Source organism: Thunnus albacares, chromosome 18 (genome assembly GCF_914725855.1).
Source record: "Thunnus albacares chromosome 18, fThuAlb1.1, whole genome shotgun sequence".
Lineage (NCBI taxonomy): Eukaryota > Metazoa > Chordata > Actinopteri > Scombriformes > Scombridae > Thunnus > Thunnus albacares.
Window position 1 is genome coordinate 25,782,531 of NC_058123.1, and position 14,114 is coordinate 25,796,644.

Sequence of the window (14,114 nt, forward strand, 5' to 3'; positions counted from 1 at the left end):
TCTTCTGTTAACCTTTGAGGGAACAGAGTGCTCAAATGGAGCAGCTGTCATAGCTTATTAGCTGTTTGTCACCTTCTCATTTTTAAAGTATTCTGTTGGAGTATAAACTGCTTCATAAAAGAGGAATGGTTTATAGACAGTTGTGACACAGGAGCTGATGGTACAAATAAGTAAACTACATGAACTTATTGTTCTGTTTGTGATCGAGCTTCTCAACTGACAGTTAGTAAGTTTGCTAGCTCAAAGAGGTTTTTATAACTTTATTGAGTGACTCAATGGTGTACAAGAAGGAGGTAAAGAGCTAGTTATGTGGATGTGGACAGCTTGTTAGCGGCTAGCCTGCCAGCTACAGTTTACCAACTAGCCCTGAGAGCTGTCACTACATCACCAAGCTTCTGGCACCACACATTAGACACGCAGATGAATTTCAGTGTGCCACTTTCTGGTGTGACCTGTCCATAATGAACAATGATCACAAACACTATACAATGAATGAGAGTACCTGTCAGCCATCTTGGTTTGTTTGTAATAAGTCAGCATGAACCCAAAACAGGAACTAAAAGGCCAAGATGTACCTTTTGTATCTTTTGTTTCTCCTTTGTGTTAACAAAGTGAATCAAACTACAGGTCTGAAAGTGACACAAATTTCAACCATAAATTTAAAAGTAGCAAGAAAACTAATGTGCCTTAGAGTGTGAAGGGAGGAGGAGAGAAGAAGAAGAAGAAGAGTTGTATTAGATGTTTTTCACTCCCCCACCCTCTGCGTCTCTGCTGTCTCTTTGTGTTATTGTCAGTGTGGATGATTGAAGTTTCTAATGAAGCTGTGATGGCTGCCGGCCAGCTGAAGACACGCTGCTGCTATGTTGTCGCTCGGAGCAGACTGACAGAAGCTCAGGACTGAAATATTTGTTTCTGTTTGAAACAAAGAAAAACAGATTGTAGCTGGGAAGAAATGCTCTGGAAGTAGTAATATTCTCATTGGCTGCTTTTCTTCTTTTCTCGTCTTTCTTGTTCTCTCCTCCTCTCTACACTATGATGGTGAGAGGTGGTTCGAGGAAATGATGACAAAAAATGGGAAAATAAGAGTAAATTTAAAAAAAAACTGCAATTATTCACAAAGAAGCAGTTGCCAGGTGTTGTCTCACACTAACACACACAGTGGGCCTCATTCACAAACGTGCAACAAAATTATTTTGTGCGCAAAGTAAGAACACGCATATTAGTGAAGGAGGCTCAATGATATCAGTAGATAATGTACCTTGTTGTATGGAGGGACAACCAGGGCTGGATATTATATATATATACACTATGATATATACTGATATTAAAATGATACTATTCAAAATTTTGCGAGCCTTCTTTAAATCCTAAATTTCTCATTTGTTAAATGGTAAAGCAGCTGTACAAGAACTTTGCCTGAATAAATACAACTCTAAAACTGTGAATTTAAATAAAAAAATGAACAATCAAAATGCAATGAGCACTGCAGCCTCTAGGAAACAGATTCTTTTAGGCTATTTTGTATCTGATCTCAAGAGTAACCTTATAGTAGATTGTAATTCTTCACTTTAACTATCATCCATGAGACTCCTGCTTTTCAGTGATGAGAAACATTGAATGTAAAATACAATACTTCAGTGGGAAAACCAGCAGCACCACCCACTGCTCTACTCAGTAAATATCAATTAATAATAAGATTTGTTTTACTTTATTCACAATCCATTTTGAAGTCCCTGTGAGTTTTGCGACATATATCAGAGTTGACTTTTTGTTTAAGCTTTGGATGACATAACATACAGAATGTGTTTCCTCCATTCAAGAATGTACCTGGGGCAGTACTGTATCATTTTTTACCTACTTCCTGTTTTACTAGTGCTAACAACACACACACACACACACACAAACACACACACACACACACACACACACACACACACACACAACAGTTTCCTCTACCAACATGACCTGAGGCTGCTCTACTCTGCTCTTACTAACTGATAAGGGTGTGTGTGTGTGTGTCCAGAGCTAGCTTACTGTAGCTCAGCCCCACCCTCTCATTACACAGGGAAACAGAGTTAGAGACAGACAGAGAAGCAGAAAGTAGCAGAGCGGGAAGAAGGAAGAGCAGAAAGAAAGAATCCGGCATCTGAACCTCAGTAAGTAACAAGCCAGTCAGTGAGCTGTTCAGTCAGTAAGGCAACCAGTCAGCCACTTTTAGAAATTTCTACTCAGTCAGACTGTAAAAGTCAGTAACTGAGCAAACAGTGAACTAGTCAGTTAGATGGTTAGTCAGATAATCTACCAGTTAATCAGTTAGTCAGTTGATTAGTCAGTCAGTTAGGTAGTTTTTAGTGTTTTTAGTTGGTTGGTCAGTTAGTCATTCTTGTAGTCAGCCAGTTACAGAGCCATTGAGTCGGTTGGTTTGAACTGTCAATCAGTTGGTCAGTCACTGAGCAGTTTTTGAGTTAGTTATTTAGTCATTTTTTCCTTCATTTTGTCAGTCAGTTGGTCGGTCAGTCTCTCGGTCAGTTATTTTGCCAGGAATTTCAATCAGCAAGACAGCCACCAAGACAACAGCAGCAAGGCAGAGCCATTAAACTAGTCATCCATCCATCCCTCCAGCCAGCCAGCGAGTCAGCTGGTCAGGTCAGTCGGTGAGGGGAGTGGCTCTTTCTGCTCCGCTGCCTCCAGCTGAATGGTAGTCAGTCAACCAGTCATCCAGTGATCCAGCCTCCCACTCACTCAGTCAGTCAGTCAGTCAGTTGGTGGATATAGATGCAGGACTGCTGGTCAGCTGCTCTGGACGGCTCGTATCACCCTCAGGATCTGACACAGTTGAATCAGCTGAGGAGCCACCGAGAGGTAAGAGACTCAGACGCTCGGCAAGATGTTTGTTTGGGTAGTTTGCCAAGTACATTTTGGAGCTGTTTGTTGAGTTTTGTAGGCATGTGACCAGCCGCAAGGTAATCTGAGAGAGACAGGGAGGGTTTGTACAGAAGTAGGAGTTAAAACGAGATAATTTTGAACAGGGAAATGCAATCTGTGGCTGTGGAATGTGATCACACCCTTTTCTTCAAGTTGATAACTGTTGGTGAGTTGTTTGTGCTCAGCTGCATCATCCAGGCAGCTCGTTATCTGAGCTGTGAGCAGCAAACCAGTTGGGATGGAAGTTGGTCATGAATTTTCTCTCATGCTCAGTCTCATGATAGTGGTGATCTGATGGAAAGCTATCTATGTCTATGTCTATCTATGAAAACTTGTTTTTATTTAGGGTTGACTTTAATCAACTGAGTGCTGTGATTAGAAAATATGGGGAAGGTTTGACTTTTTTTTTTGTTTGAATTTTTTTTTTTGAAATTTGAATTTTTATTTGAGTTTGAATTTTTGGAAAATGTCTTTTAGCATCACCTGAAGCACTGCTTTGCAAAAGTTGAAGAAATGAGTTTAATCAAAATTTTTCTTTTTCTTTTTCACTTAAAAAAATATATTTATTTGTTGTATAGAAAATCTGACCCACTGAGGTTTTGTGGATGTGCTCATGACTATTTTAGCCAACTTAATGATTGATGACTGATTACACCTTTACAGTACATACTGGGTCCTATTGTTTCAAATCTTCAAAATTTTAAATTTTAGTGTTTTTCACAGTAATAATCATATTCATTTTTAAGTCTGGCACTTTTTGAAACAGTAGTTTTAAAGAAAAAAAGACACAAAGACAAATGAAAAAGAAAAAAAGTCAGACAAGATGACATATGAAAACATAAAGAAAGACACATACAAACCAGAAAATATATACTTCACATTTTAGGAAACCTCTACAGAAGAAGACTGATTTGCGCTGATTTGGCTTCTCTGAGAGTTTTAGGGAGGCTGATCTAAAGTCGGAGCTTCCACAGCAAACATGTGATAATCATGCTGTGAACTTGTGTGTTCTTTCAATAGATTTATAGATGGCATAACGGCCAGCGACCAAAACCAGGATTCAAATTGATGCAGCAGTAAAAAATGATATAATGCCATATCTTTAAGTCCTGGTCACACCAGTATTTAAAATGGTGAAATTGGTGAACAGTAGTTAACCACCTAGCTCTATGACTAGTCACTACAAGCATAACACTGTTGATATTCTTCATTTTTCTTGCTGTCAACAAATCCGACCAAAAGACCAAAACCAACAATGAATTGGTCCAAAACTAACAAGTGTTGTCTTGTTTAGCCAAATCCTGATTTAGCTTATTTCTCTGCACCATAGATCTCCAAAATAATAGAAAAAATCAGCACATCAAACAGCCACATTGTTGAACAGGGTGAAAACACAGCCATTGTAATTTATTTTGAATCAATGCCACATATACTATCTTGCTGCAATAAATACTCAGAGTACTAAATGTGTATTAATCCACTACTACAGAAAATAGTCCTCAATAAATGTAAAATGTACTTCTGTTAGCTAAAAACTACAGCGCCCAGCTGTTTTAGGAAATTACTGAGCCTTTAACAAAAAGAAATATATTATATATATATTTGTGAGCTGCATTTAAAGATTAAATGGTCTCATTGGAACCAGTGAGTTTGGGGCTCAGTGCCACGGACAGGGTAGGAAAGTCAGACAGTATTGAGAGACTGACTGACATTCTTTGGTGTTTTCATTGGAATTTGTTGATAATAAGAAAAATATAGAGTAACATCAATTAATCCAGTTATTTCTTTCAATTTTCTAAAAGCTCATTTAACCAGACACAACAGTTGATGACATATAATTCTGTAATTTGCTGTTGAACAACATACCTGATGAATATAGAGATGCTAAATCAAGAAAATCAAGCAGTGATTGATGTATAAAACCCCAAAATGAATAGTTACAGCTGAATTTCTACTCCTGTTTCTGTTTGGTGTCTTAAATTATCATCCAGAGCACATTCTTTCATTTCACTGAATACTGTTTGAATGAGACTGGTAAACTGGGTTGTGAGAAGCCACGAGCTTAGTTTAAACAGTATTATCTCAAAACTGGTTTAACTGCAGAGGGAGAAAAGTGTTGCAGGACACTGTTGAATATCGCTTTCAAGCTTGTAATATGTTAGAAAACTTCCATTAGCTGCAGGATTCAATGGATGTGACTGAAAGTGTTGATGTATGGGAATGCATGGGAATAAATGTTTCCTCCTTGTGTTAATGTATCAAAGCATTTCCTCTTTCATGATTTACAACAGAGGTTCCGAGGTAAATATTTGAGCCTAGAAATGATGAGTATGTTTGTTTGTTACCTTGCTCTTGGCCAGACTTTGAAACTCTAAAAGAAAACATAATCGGAAAGCAGAGCGTTACCTTTTCTGGCTATTCTGCTGATGTTATAGGGTACATAAGAACCTGAATGTTGCAAACTCATGTGTGTGATAGTTTGGATCTTAGTAAGGCACAAGAATAACATTAAAGCAATGATACAATTTTAAAAAACAACTATTAGTTCATTGTCTCAGACCTTGTTCTGAAGAGACAAAGTGGCTAAAAATTGGAGCCAAAAAATAGACTGTTCCACTACTCTTTGTCCCAAAATATCAGCTTTAAAAGGTCTACTAACAGCAATTTTCTTGCTTCTAAGGCTTTCAAAATGCCATGTTTACCTATGTCCTCATCAGGCTGTAAAAGGACCTACCTACCTTCACTTTGTAGTTTTTTGTCATAGTTTGCACTGCACACACATTTCTCAATAACAAGGCGTTCTACAGACCAATTTTAGCCGACTGTCTAATAACACGGCTCCTCAAGACCAACCTTTTTTAGACTTAAGTTTCAGAAAAGCTAAACTCAACAAAGATTAATTCTCTTATCGCTGTAAAAAATACCATGTTTGTTTTACAGTGAATTGTTGAACTTGGCTTTAGTAAAACCCACTATCGCCTTAATCTCCCTGCAAAATAAATCATTACTTTGAAAACAGTTCAACACATATCTGTCAGTGTAGGGTAAAATGGGTGGAGTACAGCAATAACACAAATGTCAGCTTCACGTCGTGGAAAATGACATGATTTACAGCTGCAATAATCCATATGGTTGGGGAGAATTCCTTTATTACACTCATACCAGCCCCCTTTCCTCTCTGTGTCTGTGTTTAACAAGTCAGTCATATGACATATTAGAAGTGTAAAACTCCCTTCTGTTTATTCACAGTGGAAGACAAAGGTGTGTGTGTGTGTGTGTGTGTATGTGTGTTTTATTATCCCTTCTATTCAACTACTGTTTCCCATTGTGCTAAAAAAAAATCTCCAATCAGCACTGACAGAAGCACCATGAACATAAAAAACTACACAAAAATATGCAACAGTTTATGTAAATAGAAGCACAATCAAAGCAACATGAAGAAAGACTAAAACACAAAAACTAAATGAATGTAGAATTATGAACACATTTTCAATCTTGCCTGAAATCTCATATGATTGGGAGCTTAAATCTACAATGTTCTTCTTAAACAAGAACATGAATCATTTAAAGACTGAGGGTTTGTGGTTTTGTTTGCCTAAAATGAGGTTTTCACTGTTGTTATGGATGGTGCGGTTTGGTAACCATTTCCTGTGGGTGAGCCCAGTGGCGAGCCGGTTGTGGTTAATATAGAGAGATGAGGCCAGTGGCTGCAGGTATCAGCTTTGCAGCACAGCTCTCACCGATTATATTTAGTTTAGTGAACTGGTACAAATTCAACCTCTAAACCTGCAGTCCTATTGTAGTGCTTAGCTTTAACAATATGTTGATAAGTTCCCATACTAGAGTGCATTCTCTGATTGATGATCCATTGTCTTTTGATGTAGATTTAAAAACACATGGTGCAGCTTCATAGCCAACATGGTCCCACCAGGTTATTTGCAACCCTGTACTCAGGTTGCACCAAATAACACAGAGACAATTGAAAAAGTGAGTCTTGGCCCTCAAAAAAAGAAGAACTATGTCAAAATTTGTTGAGAGTTGAAAATGTAATCTGAAGGAACTACAGGAAAATGTCCCAAAACAAGTTGTTTGTCAAATGTGATTTCTGATGTTTGCAGACAAGGTTCTAAAGTTCCTAAAAAGGAGGATCTGTAGATTTTCTGTGTCTTTTAAAAACGTATAATACGAGCACACTGCATCTTTCACTTACTCCTCACACACACTTGTGCACTTTTCAACACACCAGAGTTGTCTTCCGGGCCAAATTAACAGGTGGATAAACGAGTTACTGTGATGGTGGTCAAAGGTGAAATCATTTCCAATTTACCCTCAGACAACAGGCAGTGACTGGGAGTAAAGAGATTAACTCCCAAGTGAAATGTCGACTGTTTGAAAAATGACCAGTGACATGAAAGTAACACAGATTATAACTTGTATCCTCGTAAACTCTGCCAGCCTCACCGGTCAGCCCATCGTTACAGACTCATGTTGTGCAGTGAATCTTTGTTCAAACTTATTGAACATGGGTTTCCATATTTCATGTGTAAAGTGTAAGTATCATATAGTTTCAATACTGAGCTGGAAACAGAATGAAACACAAAGAGCTTGTCAGGAGGAAATTTAAGAGCTGAGATTCTGAAGTTGTTGTTTTGAGACATTTTTCTTTATTTTCTTTTTACCAAAACTGATATTCTTTAGATGCCTTAGAGATTTTAAATTGAAACCATTACTGTAATGAAACAGTATTGCTCATATGGAGAAATTAGAACAGTTTTCTTCCCCGGGCCCAGAGCCTGCAGGGGTTTTTGGTAGATTTTATATTCATTTGCTTGACAAATTTGTAATAAAACAACAGATTAAGCTTCACAATAGCTGTGAATTATCTCATTGTTTTCCATATGAAAACCCACCATGGACTTTACTCGCTCCTGAAAATAAAATACATAACTCACAATTGAAAACTCTAACAGCAGGGATCATGAGAAGTTTTGACCCTAAAATTGGATCACAGGTTACAAAAGGAAACCCGTAATTCAATTGAGAGGCAGCAAACCAGAAGATGATGATAAATTATGAAATTGTATTGGTAATTTGATTTTGCTTGTAACACTGAATGCTTCTACATGGTATACAGACTTCAATTGTTGTCTACTGTAAAAAAAAAAAGAAAGATTTTTCTCGTCTTGTTTCCACTTTTTAGTGAGTTAAACACATGACAACCGTCTGTTATTGCCAGCACTAAATATGAGGTCAGAGAATGAAAAAGGGAAAAGGATATATTGACTTAAGCTCACAAACAGGATATAAAGCTACTAAACTGTGTAATGGTGATAAAAAAACATTAACAGTTAAATATACTTTTATAGATAACCAGTCAGGGCACATCATTTTAACTTTAAGACCCAGAGGAAACCAGAGAGCAGGGTGGGCGCTGTGGCTGATAATGATGCTGTGTGGTTTACTGTCCCGGGGCCAACAACACGACCATAAATCCAGTCAGCTGACCGATCACATGACCTTCAACTCAAAAGCAATGAAGCAGAGTAGATTCAAGAAAAAAAGAGAGAATGGCTGAGTAGAATACAGAAGAGAAAAGTCAAATAAGAGTCAAATGCAGGAAGTCAGAGTGGAGGTTGGTATATCATTACATCAGAAAGGAGCTGAGTAACACAGAAAGAGATGAATGATAGACGGATACTGGCTCACTATTATGACTTTCTGGGACAGCCACTGCTATTAGCTCTACTTGTGTTATCATTACTGTTATTAATTTCATCTGTGCTATCATTAATATCACAGTTACTGTCACACTGTCACACTGACATTATTAGTTACACCTGTGCTGTCATCATTGGACCAAGAGTGGGGTTTTAAAAGTCCAATTTGGATCCAGTTCCAGGTTGGCAAAATATCCTCTGACCGTGAATGAACAGTGTGTGTTTTTGTAGATCAACAAGACCAATAGAGTGTCTGATCTTCTCCGGTGAAACAATCTAGCTGATTGTGTCACGGCAGCTTCAGTAGTCAGACTTTAAACACTGTCTCTCTCTTTTTTTGGTTCAGTAAGGAAAAATTCTTCGTTTAAACCTCAACAACTCACAACTGTCCCATCCTCTTGTTGTGTACAAGTCCACACTTGTTAAATGAAACCAGGTACAATCAAAAACGTCAGGGCTATTGGATTCATGAGACCCGCAGGTTACAGCACAATGCCCAGTTGTGTCTCTCCACATTAGTTTGAATTCCACCATAACGTCGTTCTGTTCCGATTGTATTCGATAAGGTTTCATGTGGCTGGATGTAATGGCATTAAGGTCCTGCACTTGAAAGGGTTTGTTTATTTCTATCAGGAGAGCAGAGGCCTTGAAAGACACTTTTGTTTAAGAATGAATTATTCTGAGGGTAATTTTCTGCTAAGCAGTTTGAGTCTGAGGTGACTTATTTATCTTATTTCCTTTGTTTGGCCACGGTGGGTATCACTGCTCATGAGACCTTCAGAATTACCATGAAACAATGAAATGTTAAAAACCATCACTTCCTGCGCGGCAGCAAAGAAGTACCAGACTGTGAGAAAGGGAAATGCTTTCATGAAGTTGACACGCTGAGTCAGATCACTGCTGTGTTAAAGCAGAACATATTGATTTAGATGGAAATGTCACAGGTTTTTACTGCAATACTGTAAACACAATCTGTTCTTATTACACTGGTTCTTATTTGTAGAGTGTTGAGAGAAAGAAGATATGTGTGGGCAATTTATTTGCAATTTAAAGATGTGATACATTTCAATTAATGTATTTTATCAGAGTTTTGAGCAGTCTGTCCTTTTACCTTTTGATATTTTATGAAATTACTCCTGATATTCAGCCACTGAGCTTTAGAAGAAGGACGACAAACATTTCACTTCATTTCGCCTTATTTCTGTTGTCACAAAGAGCAACTAGTGTTGAAATGTGATTTCAGGATATTCCACTTTTCAGTCATTTCCGGATCATGTCAAAATATTGTGTTTGTCCAAGTATGAATATGTCCAGTAAATGTTAACTCCTTTTTTTGCATGTTTGTGCATGAGTGGCAATTTCCCCTGATGATGGCGTTAGAGGAAAGGTCAGGTGGTCATCGAAATCTTTAAGATTCATTATATGGAGACTGAGAATATTCAGAAGAAATTTCATGTCTGTCTGCACAGCAGTTTTGGGATAGTTTCCTTGAGTGAGTGAGTCACAGTCAAAAAGATCAACCTATCATCTGACGCCACCATCCCCTCACTTGCTGGTTACTGTGTGCATTAATGAAAAATGATCCAATAATGATTCCATAATGACCCCCCCCCCACTCAAACTAAAATAACAAACCTGAGTTCCTCTATCATAATATCCCAGTAAACTCCAGATTTTAACCCCCAACGCTGCCAATGTTAGCGCCTTGCTCTGGACCTACAGCACAGGCTCGACCCCTGCTCTCTGACCTCCTCGCCCCTCCTACTCTGCCTCCCAGGATCCCTACATCCATGCTGACCTTTCAGATCCAGCTGTGTTAGCTGTCTGTACAGATGTTAGCTTACCTCCTGCTGTGGGATTAGAGAGGGATTGAGGAAGCCTGGTGAGACTCACAGATGGATAAATGAATACATACAGTACACCTGAGTTGAGTCTGTCATATTTTTACTCTGATGTGGTCCCACTTTCAAACCAGTTTTACGTACTGGACAGAAACACTTAAATCATCAAGAACACACTATATCATATTATGTGCGGATTTAACTGTATCTGTTTGTCGTAGGCATGAGAGATATGAGCCAATAAGGAAAATGTCTTAATCATGTTCCTGTTGTGTTGACCAGGGGAATTTTGAGGGTGCACAGTTTCACAATACATGTTAATGTTCACACCAAACCAAGTATTTGCCAGTGGTTTGGCTTCTATGATCAAACCATTAGTAACTATGTAGAACTTATCTAAGACACTTACTAACAATATCTTGCATTTAATGTCAATATTTAACTTCCACACTATGTAGTAATCTCCCGTTGGAAGGAACCAAGTAGCCCAAACAGAGAGGGGGGCTGTGTGATGCAGGCAGTTCAATACCAATAAAAACACAGAAGAGCAACTTTTGTTTATATGCTATATTCAGGGTTTTTTTTTTAAGGCTAATTAAAAACACTTATTGTAAAGATAGAATTTAACAACTTCTAAAGCCATCCAATCTCACATATTTGAGGGAGGACGTGCTGCCTCAACTTGAATGGACACAACATCACTGGTGTTCATCTCTAAAACGCTGAAGTACATATGTGTAAGATTGTCATTGCAAACCTGTTGAGCAGTGGGGCTCTGCTAAAAACTGCAGATCTTTCTTTTACATTCTTAAGTTCGGTTTCCAAAGACACCAAATAACTCTGGACAGTGTGGACAGCTGGTATTGCCCCGATGATGTGATCAGTGAGTCACTATTGATCACTGTCTCTGAAAAGCAAAAAGAACTTAAAACACATCAGCAACAAATATTCTTGTAATTGGGTTAAAGCAGTGCAAAGAATTCCACCCGGCTGCTGGTTAGTTTCTCCTCATTGATCTTTCTGCCGCGTCATCTCTAATGTGCCTCACTGTTTTGCTAAGTGGGTCTGAAATGCTGAAAGGTTCTGGACAATCTGCGTGGTAACCCCAGAGGATGTCTGGATAAATTAGATAATCAAGGGTCAATCTTCATCCATGTTAGTGGTTATTGATTGTTGACTTCGGAGAATAGATTGGTAACGACAACAAAGACCCTCGGCAGTATCATCTGAACAGATGGAAAAGAAATTAGTTGTCTGATCTGTTTAAGATGATCCAGAGGTCACAACAGTCAAACACAAAGGTCTCTGAAAAATATCTGCTGACCTTTTATATATAATAGATTACTGTGAAACTAAAGTTTTTAAACACCAGTTTGAGAGAGATATTTGAAATACTTATGACTAGCCCTAATGCATTTTTGTCCATGAAGAACTGACAGCTGCCATCAAATGTCTGGTCAGATTTGTAATGTTTACTCATTGGTTGTTCAGATAGTTGATTACATTTGAATCATAATTTAGCTAATTTTAAACTATTTTGTTCAGTCAGAGTTCTTGTTTGGCTGCTAGTTAGTTGTTAAAATGATAATTTCTTAGTTTTTTTATTATTTTAGTAGTAGTCTTTATTGTTAGTTGCGAACTCACTACGCCTGAGCATGTGCTAATGCAAATCAAACATGTCCTGCTGTTGCTGCTTCATATTAAAAGTGTTCAACTGGCGAACCTCAGGGTGGCTTTTTTTATGTGAAGCAGCCAACAGAATTCTGGGACTGTAGTCTGGATAACCACAGGTATCAACCAGGACTGAACTCATAGGATTATGACTTTAAATGAAAGAATGTGTCTCAAAAGATGTCATCACTTTGGTATCAGTACTGAAACTCAGTTATATTAGTACTAGTAGTATTGTACCAGTATCGAAGATTTTCAAGATCAACGATACCAAGCCATACTTGTGTTTACCAATACAGAGTATCATTCAATAATAATTAGATGTCACAATTTTAGACGTTTTAACCTATTCAGCAGCTTCTCTACTGAAGCCAGGTCATCAGTTGATTTGAAATATCTGCACCCACCATTTAAAGTCAAACTAAAGACAGATTTTAGATGCTTGTTTCATAAAGTTTAAAAGCATGCTGTGGTGCTTTGAGTAGCTTTCATGATACGAGTATTAAAAGTCTTTGGGAAACTATTGTAAACCACAGCGAGCATTTCCAGTGAGAAGAGACAGATTAATCCTGTCAGTGTTGATCAATAATTAACAGCAGAGACTAAGCTGCCATCGCTCCCCAGCTGCTCTCAGAAATTTTGAAAAACATCCATCTATAGTTTTTCCTGGGATGTTCCTCTGCACAAATTAGTGTTGTTAGATTTAAAAATTCAGCTTATAGTCATTTGGCTGATTATGTTGAAACCTTTATCTGATGGGTTTTTGGTGGACTCACTTCAAATTCCTCTAAAATCAGTTTGCTTCTAGTCTAGCTTCTATAAGCTTAGAAAACTATCATGTTGTTGAGCAACTCTAAACTCTACCAAAGTCTTTTTTTCACTTGGTGCCATCTGTTTTTCTGAGAATACAGCTAATTTGGAAATCTAACTTGGATTTGTATAAAACATGTTAAGCTGATATTAATTATTTACAGATTTAATTAAAGGATCAAGGTTTCATTATGTATAAAGGGCTAATGAACCCCAAAGATACAACACCCTCTTTATTCATCATCATTAATGTGTAGCTAATGAGAAATAGAGGATAACACAAAGTACAGACTGTTGTTTCTCTCTCTCCTAGTATGGTTGAATATATAATACTGGATTAAAAAACAATTTCACCAATACGCAGTGAATCATCACTTTTCTTCCTCTGTCCCTCTCCCACTCCTTCTTATATTTTTTCCAAAGCCTGTTATTTATTGTTCAGACACGTCTCTGCTATATAATACCTGACAATGCAGAAAAACTCATGATGAAAATGATTTATTTATACAGCAGCTCTTAAGTAAACAGCACTCTCCAGAGTTACAGTTTATACAAGACAGGACATAAGCAGCATTAAAACAGCTGCGTACAGAAATGTTTAAGAGAAATCAACTCATCATGAAACATACATTAATACAAGAGTTAGCTATATTAAAGGTCATCTTACAGTGAAGGAAAGAAAATGCACTACTTTCTAAGAAAGGCCATTCAGTTCAGTTCATTCAGTTGGTTGCAATCTGCAACCTCGCTGCTAGATGCCACTAAATCCTACACACTGGTCCTTTAAGTACTGGTGATGCTGCTGTTGCTTCACATTAAAAGCATTCAACTGGTGAAACACTGGGTGGTTTTTATTGTGAGGAAGCCACAGGAAACACAATGTATTTGTCAAAGAGGTTATCTCTGACCACAATCATATTTTAGAAATTCATATCAGTTTTAAATGTAGCATAGTAATTAAATTGAAGAAGGAGCAGTCACAGTTAGAAGAAGCACTGCAAGAGGCTGCAAACCTCCAACTCCTCATCAAGGTAACAAACTTTACTGTGTTCTGCTTCTGTGTTTGTTTGGCAACAGATACATCACTGGATCTACTTTTGTATTTCTCAGAAGGTAGCTGCTCACTGAGTGTTTGCTGTAGTATTGAACC

General features: G+C 37.8%; 1 protein-coding gene across 3 annotated transcripts in view; it reads left to right on the top strand.

The window, feature by feature from the left end:
* LOC122968539 (ras-related protein Rab-27B-like) overlaps positions 1 to 14,114 on the top strand; it is a 69,284-nt gene that overhangs the window by 31,309 nt on the left and 23,861 nt on the right. The window contains exon 1 of one of the 3 annotated variants that reach the window (XM_044333868.1): positions 2,094 to 2,862. The exons of 1 other annotated variant lie outside the window; for it this stretch is intronic. The gene's annotated coding sequence lies outside the window, so the exon portion shown is untranslated. Of the gene's footprint in view, positions 1 to 2,093; positions 2,863 to 13,964; positions 13,996 to 14,114 lie in introns of those variants that run through there. One more of the 3 variants, XM_044333869.1, reaches the window with a different exon arrangement.